Source organism: Triturus cristatus, chromosome 1_1, assembly GCF_964204655.1.
Source record: "Triturus cristatus chromosome 1_1, aTriCri1.1, whole genome shotgun sequence".
Classification (NCBI taxonomy): Eukaryota; Metazoa; Chordata; class Amphibia; order Caudata; family Salamandridae; genus Triturus; species Triturus cristatus.
This window is the reverse complement of record NC_140579.1, coordinates 82,414,531-82,436,673: the sequence shown is the minus strand read 5'-3', so window position 1 is coordinate 82,436,673 and position 22,143 is coordinate 82,414,531. Positions and strand designations below refer to the sequence as shown.

General features: G+C 42.4%; 1 long non-coding RNA gene across 1 annotated transcript in view; it reads right to left on the bottom strand.

Moving 5' to 3' along the window:
- Nucleotides 1-10,017: 10,017 nt before the first annotated feature.
- The window catches only part of LOC146869513 (uncharacterized), a 383,511-nt gene continuing 371,385 nt past the window's right edge, over nt 10,018-22,143 (bottom strand). The window contains exon 4 of the long non-coding RNA XR_014961066.1: nt 10,018-10,114. This is a non-coding gene — a long non-coding RNA (uncharacterized LOC146869513). The remainder of the gene's footprint in view (nt 10,115-22,143) is intronic.

Genomic DNA, 22,143 nt, shown 5'->3' with positions numbered 1-22,143 from the left:
TGCTTGTTGCTCCCCACACCTCCTAACTCCAGCTTTAGCACACTAAGGCTCTTTTATGGCACAGGTTAATGGCCATTGGATGCATTCGCTGAGATGGCATCCGAAGCAGCAGGTGAACTTCGCATGACTCTTCTCCTGGAGGCCCATAAATCTGCTTCCTGGGCTACTGCAAAATACCAAAATGCTGAACAAGTGAAAAGTAAATTAGATCTTGGCGGACATTTTGCATTACATTCTGACATTTTCTTATTCTTTTGTACTTCTGTTTCCTGAGCTTAAAGTATTTCAAGCAGAAACCATGACATTTATAAAGGTTGAAAACTTGAATTCAGTGATAGCTTTGAGATACAATATAATATGTGCTTGCTTTCCTCCGGTACTTTGAAATTTTTTCACTTTTACTTTTAAAACAATACTTTACTTACAAACATAAGAAAAGCCAACCTCTCAGTACTCGCACGGGAAAGACAAAACCTATTAGCTTTGCCAGTGCTTGCATTTTTTGCTCTTTCTTTGAGGGAGATTATGGTGTCTATGCAGGAGCTCTGTAGCATATTAAAGTTTAGACATGGTAAACCAACCTGTCCACAAAGTTGTGGTGATCCACCCTGTCCACAAAGTTGTGGTTATAAATGATTGACTACATTTCTGAATCTTAAGCTCAGAAGATTAGAAGTAAACATTTTAGTTTAATTCGGAGATAACAGAACCTGAATGCAGGATGAGGACATGAATGTCTCACAGGAAGCAGAACATTGTCAAATACCTGATAACTAGTCCTCTTTTAGCCACTGTCATTCTTGTTTTAACTCACACTCTTGTCACAAATAAAATGCCTTCATATACTTCAGTGGGGTCACCCTCTTTTCAAACCTAGATCACCATCCAAAAATTGTTCATTCTGTTTTCATTTTAATGGGATCACCCGTAAGAGATTCAGCTTAACACATATGTTGTCAGATAAAATGGCAAACTATACCTGTGTGTGGTAAGCCTATGTTCTCACTGACAGCACTGCGGGATAACACGTTTGTGAACTTTTCTGCTTCAAAAAGACATATAATGGAAATTAAGCTACGTTTAAGTGGAGTTTGTGCACCCGCGCGCTAGCACTTATTTGATAGTTAAAGTGCGTAATTCCTGTTTACCTTTGTGTCTGAGTCATATACATATCAACCAGCGCTGGCATATATGTGGAGTCCTTTTGGGCTGTTTGACACTTGGTAGCTTGAAGTGCCATGTTTTTGTGTTGTGGTGATTATTAAAAGCGCATGTAATTGTTTACATCCACCACCTAGCAAATTTGAGAGATTTCTTTGTTTTGGGTCAATAAATCTGAGTAGTTTACTTGGGATTGTTCTAATTAGTATGATTATTTGTATTAAGTTCTGGGTTTGAGACGGCTTTATTAATGATGTGGAGCACCCCAGCATGAAATGTAGGGAAGTTGGCTTACTCACTGGCAGTTGTGCGCAGGAGTGACAGCATTTTGCTTGATATGTACGCAGCCTCCTGGACATGAATGCACTTCTGTGCCAGAGCTTTTGGACCTGGTTTGCGGGCACTCCTTACATAAGCAAAACATTATCTGCATTACCAATTTTACATGCATTACCAAGGATAGGCCTATTTGCTTTGCCAGGGCCTGATTTTTCTGTTATATTAAGCGTTTGATATAGCATAAGCCAAGTGCAAATGGACAGTGATGCACTTGCTGGGAGAACTTTTTGCTACTGCAGGAACATCTGAAGGACGAGGTGGCCGTATTTTAATAGTGATGTTTGGGGGTCAGGTGCTACCAGACTACAGAAATCAGGATTTGATGTAGATAGGGGTAATGGGGAAGCATGCAAGTGGGAATGTAAGAAAACATTATGCAGTTATTTAAACTTTACATTTACTCATGCATGTATATTTCCTTTTTCCTGGACGTGGAAATTCTTGTTAAACTAGACATACACTGTATTTGTTTTTTAGTGCAGCTGGGCTTAGAACCTAGACGGTGCTAAATTTGTAAAAGAATGAGTGGCAGTGTCCAAAACAGCTCAGTGGCCCACGGCCGGTGCTATTACATGTCTGGGTGGCCTTGATTCCGACTCTTGCCTTTTTAGGTCTCGTGCCTAGCGTTGCAGTGTGCAGCATTGCTTGTGCAGCGCGAGACATTTAGTAGGTGAAAAACGGGGTTTTGAAAGCTGACCACACGCCCGTGCGTGTGGTTTTGCTTTTGCCGGCAGCCATTATTTTTCGCGTAAAAAAAAAAAAGGTGCTCAATTAGGCAAAGGCAGGCGCATGTTCCGCCTTTGCTCCGCCCATTCCCTGTCTAGCACGCGCAGCAGCGCGCATTCGCCTCGCTCCCTCGCCCCCGCTCCTCTGTGGTGCGTGTGCACCACTGGTTTCGTTTTTCGCCCCGCTCAATGCTCGTCTCTGAAAGTTCAGACTGCAAACAAAGGCTTTATGGAGTGATAATGCGCTCCAAGCCTTAATTAGACGAGCACGGCGATCTTATACGAGGCGAAGGACGTCGTCCTCTCAAAACAACAGGTAAGCGCGAGCACATGTAAAAGTTTCATAACGTTGATTGAGTGCGCTGATTGCGGAGCGCTGGCTGGGTGCAGAGGGATGATTAACAAGGCAAGGCTGGAAGGCAGGGCGAGCGGAACGTAATTTCTATGAACCATAAAAAGAGTGCTGTGCAGTGCTGTACAAGTGCATCCATCTACATCACACGACCGCATACACACCTCTCGAGGGCCCCCTTCCTACTGGAATAGTCACGTCGCGTGCATGCTGTTGCAAGCTGGCTTTTCAGCCAGGAACTTTGAATCAACTTCTCTTGAAAAATGTGCCAATGATTGGCCGAATCACCAATGGGAGCGGAGGAGGATGTTAGCAGTTCAATACGTAAGCAAAACTGCCCCGAAGGTGTGGCTGTAATTGGTGCAACAGGTGTCGGGGCGAGCTGTGCACGGGCGCACTTAAAATCAGTGATTACGACCTTTTATTACACAATCAGGGGACGAGGGGTGGGCAGGGGAGATCTTTTTGAAGTTGTCATGAAGTGCCCTGGCATCCTCGATACAGCGCTGGCTGACACTTGCATCTGTAGCAAAGGTGACACTTTAAGCCTGTCCTGGACTTTTAGCCAGCAACATATTACATTCTGACTTCTAATCTCACTTTTCCTGCACTAGGTCAGGCCGTACGTTTCCAAAAATGCACAAGGCCTGTGGCCAACATAACAGGATTGGCTGAAGGTGTCGCACGTACCAACCACAGATTTCCTCAGATTTCAAGTTCAGCATTCTGCAGATCTAAACTTGCCATCACTTAGGCTGGGAGAAATGGAAATCTGCTCCCCAAACGGCCACATTGGTACGTTTTGGAAACTTTCTTGGGAGGTGTGACCACGTGAAACAAATATTTTACACTTTGACAACATGATGAGGCCTATGCGGGCGGTTGGTTCCACTCTGTAACTTGTGATTTTTATTCTAGCCACTCCTGTGTGGTTTGTCTAGGGAGGGGGATGCGCCGATCCTGATAACCCATATACTGTGGAGAGAGATATAAGTAATAAAATGTGTGTAGTGATCTTCTGGGGAGAGGCACCGTCCCAAACAACCTATGTACTGCAGAGAGTCCTATTCCCACAGGAGTGGTATGCCAGCACACTCACTCCCCAAGGCCCATCCCCAGCTCCACCTGTCCAGCTGAGGACAGCTGTTTGACTGGGATTGGCTTCCCTAAGGATGTGAACTGCAGATCACAGAACCTTGGATCAAAGCTCAGCCTAACTACTGCATACCGCGACCAATGGCAGCTCCTGCGGGAGCGATGGTGACGGGAGCCCAAACCTATGCCAAAGAGACTTATATCTCAGTTATTAGACACTGCTTACCTGACCTCCTAAAGCACCAGTGAGAATCAGTGAGATCAACCTTTAATATTTTCTGTACATGCAATAGGTCTCACATTTTAAAGTTTGAGCTATTGGTATTGCATTATTTAGCAATGCCAATAGCTCAAAGTTTAATAATGCGAGACCTATTGCATTGCAAATGCTTGTTCTTTGCTTATTCGTAGCCGAACTACTTGTTCCCTGCAGTACTGACTTTGAGCTGAAGAGGGCGTCGATTACACCGATTTGCACGTGACTGGCCTCTGTGAATTTACAAGTGAACTGAGACAATGGAATGGAGCTGCTCAGTTCAGCTATTGACCTTTGGTTCCTACTGAGGCAGAGATTTCCATCATTCACGGTCCTGTATTCACAGCAAACAATGTTAAATGCTTCAAAACCCAGCAACACAACCAGAAAGCATGCTTCTTATTTTGCAAGAGATTATATCTCTCGAGTGCCTGCCATAAAGTAATGTAGGATACACGTCATTGGGGACCAAGAATAGCCCGGCGGCTAAGTGTTTTATGAGGCGCATTTGTGGAGAAATGTCCCCATTTGAATTCCTAATCTGCACTCATTTAATGGCCCATGGAAAAGGTGACGCAGACGGGGACCAAAGGTCAACTTGATCAGGAAGCAACTGGAAGAGAGTTGTGGCGCCATCTTTTGTGGGACTTATGGCACATGCGCAGCGCTCGCGCTACTGAAGGATTTCTCTTAGACTGCCTCCCACAAGGCAGCGATGCTGCTGATTAGCTTTACAAGGCGGCAATTACCACGCAATGCCTTTAACACGCATCCTTTACCACGCAGTGGGTTTACCACGCAATGCATTTACCACACAGTGCCTTTACCATGCAGGTCTTTTCCATACATATGTCTTTATTAAGCATGCAAGATTGGATTTGCGTGCCCCTCAGGCATCGGCAGGACTATGCTGTTTCTTCTATTTTTGATATTGATATTCTATTGAGTTTCCTGACCCCAATGCCCAGGATGTTGGTGCCACCACCAAGCCCTGTGGGGCGGGGATCCGGTCGCTTCTGTCCTGAGGTGTCAATGTTCCTGCGCCTCTGCTTCCGCAAGGGCCAGGAAGTGACTCTCTTTCGTCCCTGGCTTTGAAACCTTCTGGGCACTTTCGCCCCTTCATTGACCTGAATAAAGAAAATACCTTCCTCCAGCGCATTACCCTTCAACATGATCACCTTGCACTTGGTGGATGCCCGGCTTGCAAGATGCTTCCATTCATGTCCCAGACCACCTGAACAGTCAGTACCTGCTGAGGTTTGGGAGGGGTCCTGCCAACGTCAGTTCTGTATTCTGACTTTTCCAACTCAGGGGTAGTTTTTGCTACACCTTTTTTCATTTTTTATTTTTTTTAAACAGACTGACACCAAGAAGTCTGCACTTACTTGGAGGGGCAATGTTCTTGTTGAAGCTGTAGAAATTCAATATAATCTTTGTGCAAGAGAGGCTTTGTTCCCGAGGCCGGCTCCTCTGCAGAGGAGCGTCGTCCCACTGCTTTTAAGCAGTGCAAAGTAAAGGAAACATAAACTGATAATGACTTTGAGTTTCCTGCTGCTTTGCGCACGGGCGGATGAACGCGGCTGCTCTGCTCTCGGAGCAGGGCAGGGGAGGAGTGGTTTGCCCACTCCTAAGTGCACATGACTATTTGGCCAGCCCTCTCGGGCCGCCCAAAACAGTCATGCGCACTTTACCTGTTCTCCATGCAGGCTGTAATACAGCTTACGTGGAGAACCTGCTCAGGCCCCCATTCCCTGGCTGAGCGTCGAACCAGGACGCTCAGACCAATCACAATGCTGCATTACAGTATTATGATTAGTCAGGGGAGCCTGGCTGTGCTTCCTGTGCCTCAAGTCTGACGGGGAGAGCATTAGCAGAGACGCGGGACCCGATAAGGGTTTATTTATTTATTTTTTACATCGTGCACTGTTTCCCTCTCCTAACCACATCACGTCCCCCCGTGCACCCGCATCCTCCCTGCCAACCGCGAGCCAATGCCAGCCACCACTGCTTTTTCCAAACAGACTTGGGACTATCTTCTTTCTATCGGCAGAGTGGAGGTGCAGTCTGCAAGAGAGTCTCATGTTGATGTTCAGGGCTACTTCTGCTTCAGGCAGGAAGTGGCTCTGGTTTCAGGGCTTCAAGGTAGCTACCATGTTAATGGGCACCTGGGCTTGGTTTCACCTCAGGCTATTTGTGCTACACTTCTCGTTACTGGAAACCAGAAAGCCTGGATTAAAAGATCAAGGCGTTTGCGGGATCCCATTTCAATGTTCGTCTCTGAACGTCTTGCACATAGTCAGAGTTCTTCTGTCGCCTCCTCTACTGGGTGACTATGACCATCAACATCTAGGGTGGGGGTGTCTCATTGATGGTCAGTTGCAGGGCCATTGGTCAAATGTAGCAGCTAATCAATTCTTTTACTTGTGGGATCTTTTAGTCATTCTCTAAGACTTTTGAGCATTTGCAATTCACTTGCAGGCGCCTACTGATTTTCACAGTGACAATCTGTTTGTTTTCCTGATGGACCTCGTATGTCCTGGGGCAGATCAACTCTCGGGAGGAAGTTTCAGTCCCCACACGTACACCCACTCCCCGGTGGTGCTTCAGGAGCATTCAACCTATTTTGGCCTTCCATAGATGGATCTTTTGTCATCTACAGACAGTGTCCTTCTTCCCCAGTTTTAAATAGAGCGGTAAGGGAGGTTGTGTCTGAAAACTCATGGGTGGATGCCCTGTCTTTTCATTGGCTTCCATGCTTTCTCCATATCTCCCCTCACATTCTCCTCTTCTGAATGCCGCTGGAGAATATTTAGGCTGAGGTAGAGATATTGATTGTCATGGCTTTTTTTGACCTCACCGCTGCTGGTCCTATGTGCTCCTCTAACCGGTGTTTGGTGCCCCATTCCTCCTCCCAGCTTGGAGTCGGATTATAAAGGTGGTGATGTTCCAGAGATACTGCAGTCCATTCAGGGTTCTTGGTGTGTCTCCTTGATCACCTGGAATAAAAAGAATTGTTTTCACTTCGAAGTTAGTTGAAGTAGACGCACTGACGGACCCAGCCGCGTGAATAGACACACACAATATATTAAATGTGTGACCCCAGGACTTAAGCCATATCAAAAGAAAGCTTGGGATTGGATAAACGTTTTTACACTGTGGAGCCCTCCCTCTGGGATGAAACGCGTCGGCTACTGGAATTTATCTGACCGACTTGTCTTTATATGAAAGAAAGTTTAATAAAGAACTTTTTGAAAAAATAAACAATATTGAATTATGTAGTATCCTGGTCTGGTATGGTTTCAGATGTGCCAGTGGAATGTTGATAGTATGATGATAGATGGAATGTTGGGAGTGAGAATGGACAGTTGGAGATGGGCTGAGCACCTGGAGGGTTGCTCCTGGTGGGGCTACATTGGGGTTATTCACCTGTTATCTACTGGATTACTTCTGCTGTATTTATCATCTTGTAATCAACCTCAATAAAACTACATGAAACTACATCCTGGATCCTGGCTTGATTACTACAATTTTATGGCGACGAGTTGAACTAAAGAAGTTCTTCGATGTGCATACAAAGAATGTCCTCCATTTGAATTCTACATACTTTATCGTTGAGTGCGGAACCATTTTGTGCTTTATGTTGATTTGGAGCTTTTACCAATTTTGGAGTAGAGAGGGGTGTACTCCTTGCATTCTTGCACCAGTATTTACTTCCCATATATTGTATTGACAGGTGCAGACTGTTCCTGCCTCAATCCTCTGGTCGCTATTATATATTGAAAGTGAAAGGGTTTGTTCCTACACCTTTCCCTTCATGGAATTGTCCCATGATATGTACAAATCTTAAGGGTCCTTATTTGAGCCACTAGTTTTCCCCCCTTCTGCCGTGCAACATGGCAAAGATTGCTTTTTAGTTAGGAGAATTGGGGTTGTTGGTGGTGGCAGCCAGAATAAACATGGACTCACTGCTAACCAGTGGTTAATTTGTGAAAAAATAAGTGCAGGGGCTCTCGTCAGGAGGCAGCTTACACCAGTCCATTGCTCCAATTTGCGCCGCCTATATCAGAACCAACTACACCTTGAAACCCTACAAGTGGGGAAAGGATGTGGCGTAACGTCCAGAGCTGCTGACTTTGGAGTTGGGGAACCAGGTTTGAGTCTCGGCGTAGACTCAACATTCTGTGATTCTGGGCATATCACTTAATCTCCCCCTGCCTACCAAAAATGAATGTGTCCTTTACAGGTACTCATGAAACCTTTGGGTTGATTTTGCACTTTAAGCGCTGGTGTTGAAGGTTAAGTGCCAGTGCCAAGTACCGAAAACCACCAGCTCAAATTAAGTACTGTTGCAGTGATAGAACTCCTCACGGCCAGCCACTGTTCTCTTGATAATCGAAGCATCTCAAATAAAGCCTTTGTACCTTTTTGTGTGATGGGACAATATGCAATGACTCTCCTATCTCCCTGGACCTTTAGTTTTCTAGCAGACAGTGGAACCCTATGATATTGTAGCTCATCTTCAAGCCATAAACTTCTCAATTTCAGCATCACCTTGTCACTTGGATTCACCCTGTCACCACCTTCACACTCAAGGAACACATTGCCATAAAAAAAGACGGCCTCATATCAACACTCTACTAATAAAAAAGTTAAGCTGTTTCTCTCAAAAAGGGAGTTTCGAACGGCGTCTAAGCCCTTGTACCTTCGCATCTGGGTGGTGAAAACATCCCGCACCATAGGCTCCTAGATGACACTCTTGCCCTCCGCAGGGGCTTCCTGCATGCTGCAGCATGCCCCATCACAGAGCGTAAAGAATTATGATCACTTCACTGCCATTCTGATTCTACTCCAGTGGCTCCCCTTGCCAGTCAGAGCCATCTTCAGAATCAGCTAAATCATTTACACCTACCACAACCTGAACCCCCACCAATCTGCCTGGCAAGTGTGGTGTCTGGTCCCATTCAAACATGACATACGCTCACCATCTTCAGTGGCTCGCAGCACTCCCGCAGTCAGGACACCATCAGACAAGGCAGCAGGCCATTTCAATCTAGGTACCCAGGACTGGAATATCCCAGTATCGAACAGGACCTTCCTAAGCCAGTTCAATCTATGAAGAGTTGAAGACGCACCGCTTTAAAGAACACTGCATCTTGATGCAGTAACAGACAACAAACCCCCTACCTCTCAAATCACTGGTCAACTGTATCCTTTCCTTTCATCATGCACATCATTCTGCATTTGGGTAGGTTTGTGTTATATAAATACCACATACATACAAACATTGTTAGCAGGGGTGGCTGGCAATAAATAATAATGACACTTACTTTGCCGCCGCCGGGTCCAGCGTCTCTGCTCCTGCTCTCCTGTGTCCGATTCCAGGTCGGAACAGGAAGCAGGCCGCCAGGCTCCCACCCCTAAACCAATCATAACGCTGCAATGCATCGTTGTGATTGGTCTGAGCACCGGAGTGGTGGGCATGTTATCCATGCAGGCTGCAATGTAACCTGCATGGAGAACAGGGATGTTCTCATGACTGTTTTTGGGGGCCCCGAGAGGGCTGACCAATCAGTCATTGCGCACATAGGAGGGTTGTACTCTCCTCCCCTGCTTTCCAGCCCCTCCCCCTCAAACTGCTAAAGCAGGAGGGAAAAAAAAAATAATAACATTATGTTATTATATATTTTTTTCCTTTCTTTTCCTGCTTGAAGGCAGTGAGGCGTGCCTCCTTAGCGGAGGAGCTGCCTTTGATCGTTAGGAAGTTTATATAAGCGTGTTAGTGGATTTGAATCAAAATGAGAGACATGAATGATGAGTTGCCACAAGAATTAGGAAGTAAAATTTGAAAGTATAGGAGGATCAAAGTAGAGGGTTTGAAGCACACACAAAGTTTAACAACACTCATATTGCTGTCATAGTAAAATAATTCTGCAAACCGTTGCTTCCTTCTTTGTGACCACCCTTTTGAATCAGCGATTCAATTTCGATTAACCTTAACAACGTTATTACTGTTTTGTCTCTTGCTTTTCAAAAACCATATAAAGAGCAAAATCAATGACAGCCACTCTTGCCAAAACAGCAGCCACTTGCCTCCATCCTAGCTGCTTTATTTCGTTGATTTGATGTAAACAGTTTGAGTTCGTCCAACTCTTTGTCCAAAAATGTTTGCCAGCTCTGGAGGGTTCTCTGTTAGAAAAAAAAGATAGCACTTAAGGGTAACGCTTTATAGGGCTCTCGCTCAGAAGACATATTTGCCATTGAGTAACACGACACTTTAAAGACTCAGTGAATATAAAGGAGTTTGCAAATTGAGAGGAGTGATGATAGTTATAGGACCGAGTCTGCTTACTGGCAGCAAGAGTGGGCATCATTATCCATAGAGGTCTGTGTGCTGGAGGTGGGAGTACACAGTGATCTCACTGAGCAGATATGGACCACTGTACGGAGCAACAATGGAAACATCTCATTGTTCTAAGGATAGGTGACCGTATGATGCATGATGTGGACAAGTGTCTATGTTCTTCCAGCAATCTCCCCACTTCCACACTACCCAGTCAGACCTCATGTAACCCTTTTTAATTAACTTCATCCCATTCAGCTAGTTTGTACCAGCAGGTATTCTTCACCATCCCTACCAATAATGCTACCAAACACTATTTCACTCATTGCAGAGAGATACTATCCAAACGGAGACTCATTGAAAGCGCGCATGAGGAGTCTGCATTTCAATAGCAATGTTAAGACAATGGAAAGAAAATAGCAGAGTGGAAATGAAGAATGTAACATCAAACAGAAACACATATGTTAAACTTCTTCATTGATAGGGGTTGTGTCAAATGAATTCTCCCAAACAGAGACTAGGATGTCTCTGGATCGCAGTTGCAATCTTGTTGGCCTGATGAATGCTAACACTACTGAGAGTGACACTTTTACCACCTTAAATGATAGCGTAGTTGAGGTAGAAATCATTATAACTGTGGGGGAATCAGCGATTGTTCCCAGCCCTAATACCACTGATAGTCCTCCGATGGTTGAAGCCAACACAACCAACGCCAGTATGCTTTGCACCCTATCGAAGCAAATTAGTTCTAATTCTCCAGCTAAACCTGCCACAAAGCAAAAGCGGATAAGCATCAGACCTTATGGAGCCAAAGTGGGACCGGACCAGGGAGCCATTGAAAGTGCTTGTAATCAATTAATTACAGATGATGTCAACATTGAGGAGATCTATAGTAGATTCACAATGATTTTGGAGACACAATTAAAACCTATCAAGAAGCCCCTCACTACATTGAATGCCACATAAAAATGTCACCAAAGTCTAATTTCAATGTTAAGGCAAATGATAATACGAGCCCAGATGAAACAAACCCACCTAAAGGTGATAGTGGGTGCAAAAGAAAAATAAGCTCAAGAGCATGGCCCATTGCAGCCGGTGAGTGAAGTGACAACTGCCATATGGGGCATACGGAATGCCCACACCAAAAGCCCGTGGATCAACTAATCACAAATTCTAACCTGGGGGCCACCAACAACTAGGCAGCATGATCTAACAGGCTCGGGTGGAGGTGCCAGCAGTAAACCCAGGTGTGTGGGAAATTGGGTAGACATCACTATATTAAACCTGCCACCAGAAAGATATTAGTTTTTTCAAAGGAAACAACATAAATCAGAATCTGTTGAAGATTATGTGTCATCTTTGAAAAAATTGTCTATTAATTGTGATTTTGGCAATCTCAATCATAGTTTCATTAGAGACCAACTTGCCGTGCACTCCAATAATGCTGCTATTCAGGAAAAATTGTGGGTCTGTGGAGATGCTCCTTTGAATGAAATTATAGCTATAGTTAAAAAAGGAGAAATGTCAAAAAGGTGTGCACAAGTTGCAAATAAAAACAATGAAGAAGGTAATGTAGTTAGCAAAGTATCCAGTAACACAAATGAGGGAAAGGAATTTGACAAACGCACTAATAAAGAAGTCAACAAGAAAAGTATTAACTTTAAAAAAAAAATCAGGACGAGAAACAACTGACATGTTACAGATGTAGGTACAAAGACCATAATGCGAGTGAAAAATGGTGTCCTGCATTAAAATCCAGATGTAGTTTTTGTGGTATTATGGGCCATTTCACAAAAGTTTGTAGAAGAAAAATTAAGAAAAGCAACAAGAAGGTAGTAGGATGCATTGAAGACAAAAATGAAGAACATATTGAAGATGGAAATTCCTCTAGTGATGATAGTATACTATGCATAAACTACATAAATGATGCTGATAATGTTGTATTGAATGTATGTTCCTCAGGAAAAAAGAAAACGATTTATGAAGTGAATATAGGATGTGTAAATTAAAATAGTGCCTGACTCAGGCTCACCGTACACCATCATTCAACGTGATGTATGGGAGAGTCAATTTGCAAAGGTTCTTGAGCAAAAATTGGAACCTCCTGACATCCAGCCTGTAACCTTCACTGGTGAAAAGATTCCCATGGTTGGTTATGTGGGAGTTCTCTTTGTGTTCAAAGACAGAAGCGCTATGTGCAAATTATATGTTGCAGAAAAAGGACCATCTGTACTAGGATGGATGGATCAGGGAGAACTAGGGATCATTCTCAATCCCAAAATGGAGGACCAAGTTATGCTTTTAGAAGAAACAGACAAAAATCTAGTTGATTTTGTGAAAGCCTGACATTGTTAAACAATTTCCTAATGTCTTTTCTGGAAAGGTAGGAAAACTGTGTGGTTTTGTACCCAAGATCATACTCAAAGACAATGCTGTACCCATCTGTCATAAAGCCAGAAACATACCCATTAGTATAAGAGAAGGTGTCATGGCTGAATTAGACATTTTAGAAAAAAGGGATAATAGAGCCCGTAGAAAGCGCAGAATGGCTCGCTCGCTTAGTCATAGCATGCAAACCTGATGGCCGTTTGCGCCTATGCATTGATTTGAGAGATCTTAACAAAAACATCATAATAGATAAATTCCTCTTACCCAGAATTGATGAGTTACTAGCACAGACTAATGGAATTAAGTGGGTTTCGACCATAGATTTAACATCTACATATCATCAAATCCAGTTACACGACAGCAGCAGAGGCCTAACAGCCTTTATAACTTAATTTGGATGTTACCGCTTTGTGTGAATGCCTTTCGGCCTTGCTACTGCTGCTGCCGTGTTCCAAAGGTTAATGCACAAATTATTTAAAGGGTTAAATGGCATAACCTACTTCAAGGATGATATATTAATCATGGGTCGCGACAAGAATGAACATGATGAAAGATTAAAAACTGTTCTCCACATTTTATCTGAAAAAGGATTAACTGCTGAAATAATGAAATGTAAATTTAGGATGAAGTCAGTTAATACCTGGGCCATGAAGTAAGTGGTGATGGAACCTCTCCTAAAAAGGGGTTAATTGAAGCAATCAGATAGGCTCCTGCACCAAAGGCGAAAGATGAAATAAGGTCATTTCTTGGCATGGCTGAATTCTACTCCGAATTTGTACAGAATTTTGCATCCAAAACTTACAATTAAAGATAATTACTTCAGGTAAAACAAGAGTTTCTCTGGAATAAGGAACTTGAAGATGACTTTATAAAAATAAAAAGTGATCTTATTTCTGCCTTCCCTCTACAAGCTTTTGACAATTTTGCACAAAGCATTATCACCACTGATACAAGTGGCAAAGGCTTAGGAGCAGTACTATCACAAATCAATGACAGAGGTGAACAAGTGACTATCGCTTTTGCTTCTCGATCACTATCTCCAACAGAAGAATAATACTCAGTGATAGAGAAAGAAATGCTAGCCACTGTATGGTCAATGGAAAAATTTAGGCAGCTTGTGTGGGGCACTAAATTCATTCTCCGTACCGACCATAAACCATTACTTAAAGTATAAACTTAAGAAGGTATATTCAAGGCCACTCCAAGAATAGCAAACATAAATTTGAAACTCTTGGATTTCATTTACGATATTGAATACCTAACTGGGAAAAGAAATCATTTCTAAACAAACTGAGTGGGATGACTTCAACGTAGCTGTACTATATGACAATACTAATGCTATTACTAAGGAAGAATGGAACATTGAATATTCTCAAGATGAGGTATTGTGTAAAGCAGGATCCTTCATCACCAAGGATGGCCCAGCAAAAACGAAAGTCAAAGAGAATTAAGAGCTATGTGGGGAATACAAAATGAACTATCTATTGACAATTCTGGTTATATTTGCAGAGGAGAGAGAATTGTTGTTCCCGCAAAATTACGATCCAAAGTCTTAGAATTAAATCATGAAGGTCATCTTGGCATCCTTAAGTTAAAAGCCAGGATCAAAATGTCATATTGGTGGCCAGGTATGGACAGAGATACAGAAAAATTTGTTAAACAGTGTTCTATTTGTCAAGATGCTGATAAAACCCAACGGGTACTCAGACCCACTCTTGGTTCTAAACTCCTTCCGGATCGACCTTGGGAAAATTTCAGTAGTGATTTGTTAGGTCCCATTGATGACGAGGAAGGTCAACACAAGCACATTCTGGTAGTCATTGATGATTACTCAAAGTGGCCAGTGATTGAGATCACTGAAAACTTTGACACAAAACAAGTCATAACATTTTTGGAGAGTGTGTTTCTGCATGAAGGGATTCCCAAGAACATCCTAAGCGATAACGGTCCACAATATTCATCTGAAAAATATATACAATTTTGGGAAAGAAATGGTATTTGTAGAAAGAAAACACCTGTATATCATCCAGCAGGAAATGGTATTGTGGCAAGATTTAACAGAGTCATAATGGGTAGTGTACAAGCATCATTGAATGCAGCCAATTATTGGGAAAGGGAACTTTTAAGCACACTTTGGGCTTACAGGATCACACCTACAGGTACTGGGTATAGCCCTTTTCAGAATATTAAGTGGCAGAGAACCTTTTACCAAAGACAATGTTGCTTGGAACACCATGAAGACATGTGGATAATGGTCACCAGCTGTGGTCAGATCTAATTTAAGAAAAAAGCATGAAACTTGCACCTGAAGGAAGGTGATTGGGTCACAGTGAAACTCCCTTCTAAAGTAAAAAAGGGCAGAGTAAATACTCGTCACCATTGCAAGTAGTCAAGTCATCTTCCAAATCCGGCAAGTTGAGTGGTTGGAAAATTTGGCATTACAACAGACTATCTAAGTGTGATGATTTTAGCCACAATAAAAGAGCAGAAAAACCTTCTTCCTCAATGAGTTGGATGTGGGATGAAGTCACTGACCCTACTGTTGCTAATCAAAAAAGTTCCCATTCTCAATCTGTCAGAGTTGTTCCCAGTGATGCTGTACAACCTTCTTGCAGTTCAGGGAAGATGACACGTGTTGGCAGAGAGATAAAATTACCGACGAAATACAGAAGTTATGCTATGTAACTATTTCTTTCATTTTTTTTTGCAAAGGAAGGGGATAGACCTCCACTTAGTATCCAATGTATCTTTTTCAAATTGATTTACTCGCATTCTAAATCTTGGCATTTCCATAGTATCATTCTTGATTTCTGCTGTATATCTTTAGAAAAGTATTTGTCTATATAAGTATTTGTTCTAGTTATTTTGGTTTGATTAAAGAGAGGAGGTGCGGCACCACTGCATCTTAGTAACTATTGCTATGGTGACTGACGCTGAATGCCTCTCTGCGTGTTCTAGAGTGATGCTGCGGCAGTGAGAGAGTATGCTTGTTATTGAGTAGATGCATTCTGCTTGCTCCCAATAAACCTACGTATTCTACATACCGGCATGGAGTATCTTTACAATTAAGCACAACGGTTTTTGTTCCATCCATCAAATAACATGTCCTCTCCTTAACCACAGTTTAAACATTTTATCATTGTGGTCACGAATATCTAGTTTAATAATTTTGGTTCTTTTTAAAAATAAGATCTCATGCAATTGTTTGACTAATCCAAGTAATATGCTCAATGTTATTCACTCCTGACCTGATGTTTTAAACCATAATCAAAAATGTTACAGCTTGCTATTCTGGTCACTAGATACTGCTTAAAATATTTTGTTCCCACCATTTACTTGACGCTCTAAACTGTACCAATAGTTTTTACTTTTATTCAGCGGTTTAATTCAATAAGTTCTACATTGTTTAAACTGTGAAAATATCTGCTGACACACCTTAAAGTGCACATCATGTTTAGCGCTCTAATCATTACGAACCCATAGAGTTCTGTGTCACATTATCTTTCAAGGGCTCCAATGGTTTTAACCCGCACGTCAGCCCCGACATCACCTAGCGGCTGCACACCAGCTTGCACGTAGGCGACTGGTGAGTCAGGATTCCTGCCACGTCAGTTCCTTTATTACAGCGTCATTTTTTCACCGCGCTCGTAATTGACAGCACACTCGCGGCCCCAGTTAATGTGAGAGGCAGCTGTACGCTGCTGCGCTCGTGTTTACCAAATACTATTGAATAGAACCCAATTTTACATTGATTTTTCCTTTCCCCTTGTGACAAACTCTAAATCATTGGAATTTATTTTCGTACAAGATTACTACCGGATGGTGGATCTTCACTTCATTAATTGAGGTGAGAGGCTGCTTAGCGCTGCGGCACACAACTTTACTCCTATCAACGTTCATACTATGTAGAATCACTGTAACTAGAGGTTTCCTTTCCTTTCCTTTTTAGACTCCCTCTACAAGGGTATCGAATCATTCAGATAGTTATTGTTATGCAAGGTAAGAGGGACACGATTTTTTCTCGTGTTTTTCCGATCATATACCAATTAGAGCCAGATATATTTATTTTTCAATTTCAGATCCGAACCGGATGGTGGATCTTTGCCCTCATACTACTGCTGTTATACCAGGTAGGCCCACCTGAGGAATTCCCTCCTTATCACGACAGGCCTCCACACTGTTTAAATCGCACTTTGTGCCCTATCATTTCATTTCTGTTGGGCTACAATTGCATGATTTTACCGCCTTTTTTCATTAAGCCTTTCTATCCTGGGTCCACAGACACTTATTCGTCCTTTTTGTTAAAATCATTGGATGGGTTGTTTCCTATTTCTGACACACCTGGACCCTTAACATCCTTTTTGACTGTTGGGCTGGTCTCTTTTCTTGCATGGTTTTGAGAATCTGCGGCTGACGCATTTGTGCACCCAGCGGCAAGATAATCCCTTCTCTCAGCGGTGTTCTCTAAGATCGCCTGCCACCTTTGGAACACACCTAAATGTATCCAATTATTTTATAGGCTGTCCATATTCGGTTTCCCATTCCTGAAGAAGACCTGCCGTAACGCACAATCTGCACTTACATCAGGATCGAAACGTCAATGAACCTGTGACAATCTCACCCCTATTCTCAGCTCTACCGAAAAAGGAAAATCAAATCCCAAGTGTTTCTGAGATTTATGTACCCAGGGATGGATGGCATTTAAATGATTGCTTTTAACCAGCAATGCATCACTGTATATAATTGTTGCACCTTGTCACCTCAGCACTTGCGCCGGTTTGTCGCTTTGCCTGTGACAGCCTAACAGTGTCACCTATACACTGCAAAATGTAAAAACAAAAAAGTGTTTTTCTCTTTCAATATAATCCATGATTTACTCATGAATTGTGTGTTTCTTTTGTTTCTTCTTCCCACTAACTGTGAACGTTATAAATGTTGAAATCAGTTGTTCTGTTTTTATATATACATGTTGCTCTTTATTCAAAGAAAGAAAGCAATTCCTTTCCCGACAGAACCAACATTATTTCTAAACTTCGCACCAAGGTTCTGAGGGGCACTGGGTTACCCCATTATACTAGACGAAAGTCAGAACAAAGGTATCTTTACTGGGTGAAGACGCCAAAAGAATCTAGCCGTTGAGGGACCTTCCTTAGGTGCAAATTTGGAATTTCTCCTTCTCAGAGCTTCCTGTCAAAAGTCAACAGCAATACAGAGTCCTATCTGATGGCTACCCACCCTCATGGAGCCCTTCTCAGCCACAGACTGCTGCTTTTCCCCAATAAGGATTCTTCACTTCCATTTCAGAGACTAAGTGGCCAATTCCGATGACGTTCGGAAAGCATTCCGACCGAATCGGTTCCCGGAATACTTTCCGAACGACTCCGATCGGGGGAGTCTAAACGAGTGATTTGGATGCATCCGGATGCTTCCGGATACAAGTCGGTCAGACTCCCATTAACTTCTATAGGAGCCTGTGTTCCGAACGAGAATACAGGCTCCCACTGAAGAAAGGGGTGGCTGGGGAAAAGCGGGCACCCTGTGGCGGGAACCCCATGGTGCCTGCCACACTGTGCATGGTGGGAGAGAGGGGACCCATGGGTATACCCAGAGGCCTGATTCGGAGGGCCCCAGGTGAAGGGGGGCCTGCTATGGGGCCCCCAAAGACCGATTCTGCCAGCCAATTTGTTACAGAGAAACTGAATCACAATGGCTGTCCAAATCGGTCGCTGTGCTCGCTCGCTCGGAAACGAAGTCCATTTGAGCTGTACAATTCGGCTCCGAAAGACGCGACCTGAATGGATTTTGGGACTGATTCAGACAGCTCTAACGGTTTCCAGCCGATTCAGTCGGAAACAGGGGTTCCGGATCGGATACGGCAAACACAAATCTGATTCGGAGCCCTTTCGAACCACATCCGAATCGACCCCTAAGTTAGAAATTAAAACTTCTGGCCATGACAAACCTGGTTTCTGTATCTGACCTGCGCTCCATTGGCCTTAAATCTCAACTAGATTCTAGTCAAGTGCAACCAGATGACTGCAGTTGGTGTTTAATGCTTTTTGGTGCTATTTTTGTAAACATTTTTTATCTCTGGTTCCTCTTGTTGGATGTTCGTTATTTTGGTATCATTTTGTTAATTAAATAATCCTCCATTTTCTATATTGGAGTGGCATTTTTGATTATGTTACATTTTTTAACTTTTTATCTGCTTTAGTACTTCTAAATGCTTTGTATATTTTTTTAAATTAAGCCTGTCTGCTCTGTGACAGTTAAACCATTTATTGAGCTCAGGATTAAGTTATTGCAACTTTTACTGGACCTAACAAGAACAGAGATCCTATTACCATCCACCCCAACTAACAATACACTTTCTCACAAGAAACAGGTAGTACTGTTAACAAAATACTTTACTCTTTTTTACAAAGCAAGCATACCAACAGAGCACATGAGCTATACCCTTCACTGCGATGCATCTGCTGGGCAACACTAACCAATGACGCTTTGTCATGGTCCACATGGCATAGTAGACTATCATGCTACATTCAACATGCCAGTGGACAGACCATAAACAAAGCTTCACACTGATATAACTATAAAAATCATCACACTCTGCATTATCTGAAGGCTTTCTCATCAAAATCCCTAATGCCATAATCGACAACTTGTGATATACAGCATGAACACTCCCAGGAGTGCCATTGGCTTTTTAGGGCTGCAATTTCTTCTCAGATGCCCCCTGCTAATCTTTACGTGACACATGCAAGTACCCCGTCTATATTATCTCCACTTTCAGAGCAGCATCTCATCCAACATGCCACGTTTTCCATTACAATGGGCTCCATTCTCCATCTCCATATTTTTTAAGCATTGAAATTAATTCATTGTATTAAAATTAGTATATTATTTTTCATTTTTGGTTTTGTAGAGGGGTACAGTTGGTATTTAAAACACAGTTCACATTGGAATGCAGTTAAAGGTTTTTTTTGGTGCATATTTAATTTAAATAATATATTTAGAGGTAGTTAGACAGAATATCAGAAACAGAAATATCGAGGACAAAAATATTGTGAAGGTAAGTTTCTATTGGTAAGTAAAGTTTTACTATATATAACTCCACATATATGTACCTTGACGATATATATCTTCAAGTAGGCAGATATGGGGTGAAGAATAGTAAATCTATACTTACCTATTTGCACTTTCTCTATATTTTGTTCCTTGATATTTTGGGCACAATATTCTGTCCACACAATATTTTTGATTCCGATATCCTGTCAGTGATCCATATTTAAACAAGAAGCATTGGCTAATATTAGGGTCAGGACTGGAATTAGGGTTACAGCAGTAACATCTAATGTTACTACTATTAAACTTAATTAGGTAATTGAATTTACGGTTAGGGTTAGGGCTAAAGTTGGGTACAAGGATAGGAAAAGAGTGCATAAATCAAATACATTTAATTTAATAGACCCGTAATGGATAGTATCATGGTTAGCGCCTAGAAGAAATTTTTAATTATTGTAATCGATATAATTACATATTAGCATTGGCTAGAATTAGAGTTTGGGTTTGCAATAGCATTCGTATAAGTGCTCATTATTTTAATTAAATACTAATAATCATATTTATGTATGTAAGATATTAGGAATATTAATGTTAGCTTACTGACACGTAATAGAAGACGATTTAAATTGGCGAGGCTTTGATGCCTTTTCAAAGGGCACCCAGTCTTTGGCTTCATTCTTGTCTCCGGCCCTGAATGTATTGGTCACCATCTTATAATGTACACTAGATGGTACTTTATGCCATGTATATCCACTCGTTGACACAAGAAAGGACCTTATTACCAAATGAAGGTTTACTACTGTGATCTGACCAACACATTTTCCTAAAATATGAGTATCTGACAGATTATTTGGATATTATCTGTTAATATCTACACAATTAATGACCCGGGCCATGGAACGCATGTCTAAATTGAACAGAAGGAGTGATAAGAAGCTACCCTGTGAGCATCACATGTTACAGCGATTGCATTTGACTTGGATAGGCCTATGTACATTTGTTGACTCTAATGCCGAAGAAAGATTTGATACAGTCAAGTGCAGTTTCAGAGACTTACACCCATACTGCAGATGCACTCTAAAAGTCCTCCTACTGTTCAAGATCGCAGTGGAAACTTACCTCCTATATTCACGTTTCATAGAAGATGGTTGCCAAAGTACACGACTCCCAATTCCTACCGCCAGGTGCACCCGGCCTGCACTCATCATAATATGGGGCACACATGGACAAAATGAGTATGATGTATATATTCCACGCCTGTAATGGTGCTGTTTGGTCTGCCGTCCTCACATATTGAGAGCCAGCCTGAAATCCCCCACCCAATGAGCCTCAGTCCAGATGGGCTGCTGGTCGATGTAAAGCATTTGTGGTGCAAAAGCTTGATCACAATAAATGAAAAAAAATGTAAAACAAAACAATTAGCAAAAGTGGGCCTATCAAGGAGGACTAGGTCTGGGAGTTTGTGAGGGGTGTGATACTGGATATCAGTGTCGGAATATCGACTGGCGTAAATATTGGGTCCTAAATAACGCCTGAAAACTATCACCTCATTGAAGCTAATAATAGCAAATTCACACCTGTTGGGATGATATTTTTGCACATTTTATTTAGGGGACAAAATTTATGAATGAATAAATGAATACGCCATTTATAAAGTGCGTTGTAACTCTCCATAGGAGTGTCCCAGCACTGGGGATCAGAAGCAGACTGAACGGCAGAAGGGATAGAGACATTTTTAAAAGTGACAAGTCTTGAGATTCTTGTGAAACTGAGGCTCAGATGGAGATTGCGTCAGCTGCAGTGGAAGGGAATGCCAGAGTTTAGTGGCAAGCTAGCGAAAGGATCTTCCACCAGCGCGAGCTTTCTTAATTCTGGTCACCTGAATGAGAAGTGCATCTGAGGACCTAAGGCCGCTCCTCTGAGAATAGAGAGTGAGAAGAGAGTGGCGATACTTTGGTCCATGTCCACACCTCTTCTGTCTTTAACTTGTGCTTTCATGACTGTTCGAATTTCTGCTACTTTGTAGGTGTTTTTCTTAATAGCATCTGATACAAAGGGGCAAATGTACAAGGAAATGCAGCAGCGCTGCGAGCAATTTAGCAGTGCTGTGCTGCAGCATTTAAAAAATGCTTGGTGCGCCGTATTTACAGGAATATGGCGCACCAAGGATGCCTGTATTGCAGGGATGATTGTTTATGTGCAGGAAGGGACACTTCCTCCTGCACATAAACAATCATTAATGGTAAACAATAAAGGCCTGACGGTGGAACCTTCTGTGTCAAGCACCTCACCCAATGAAGTCTCCCTCTTATTAATAACCCATCTATTACCTATGGGGTTGGTGTGCTATCTGAAACGTACCCACCATCACAGTACTTGTTCCCTTGAGGGAACTTTTGAACAATTCAAACAAAGCACAGAT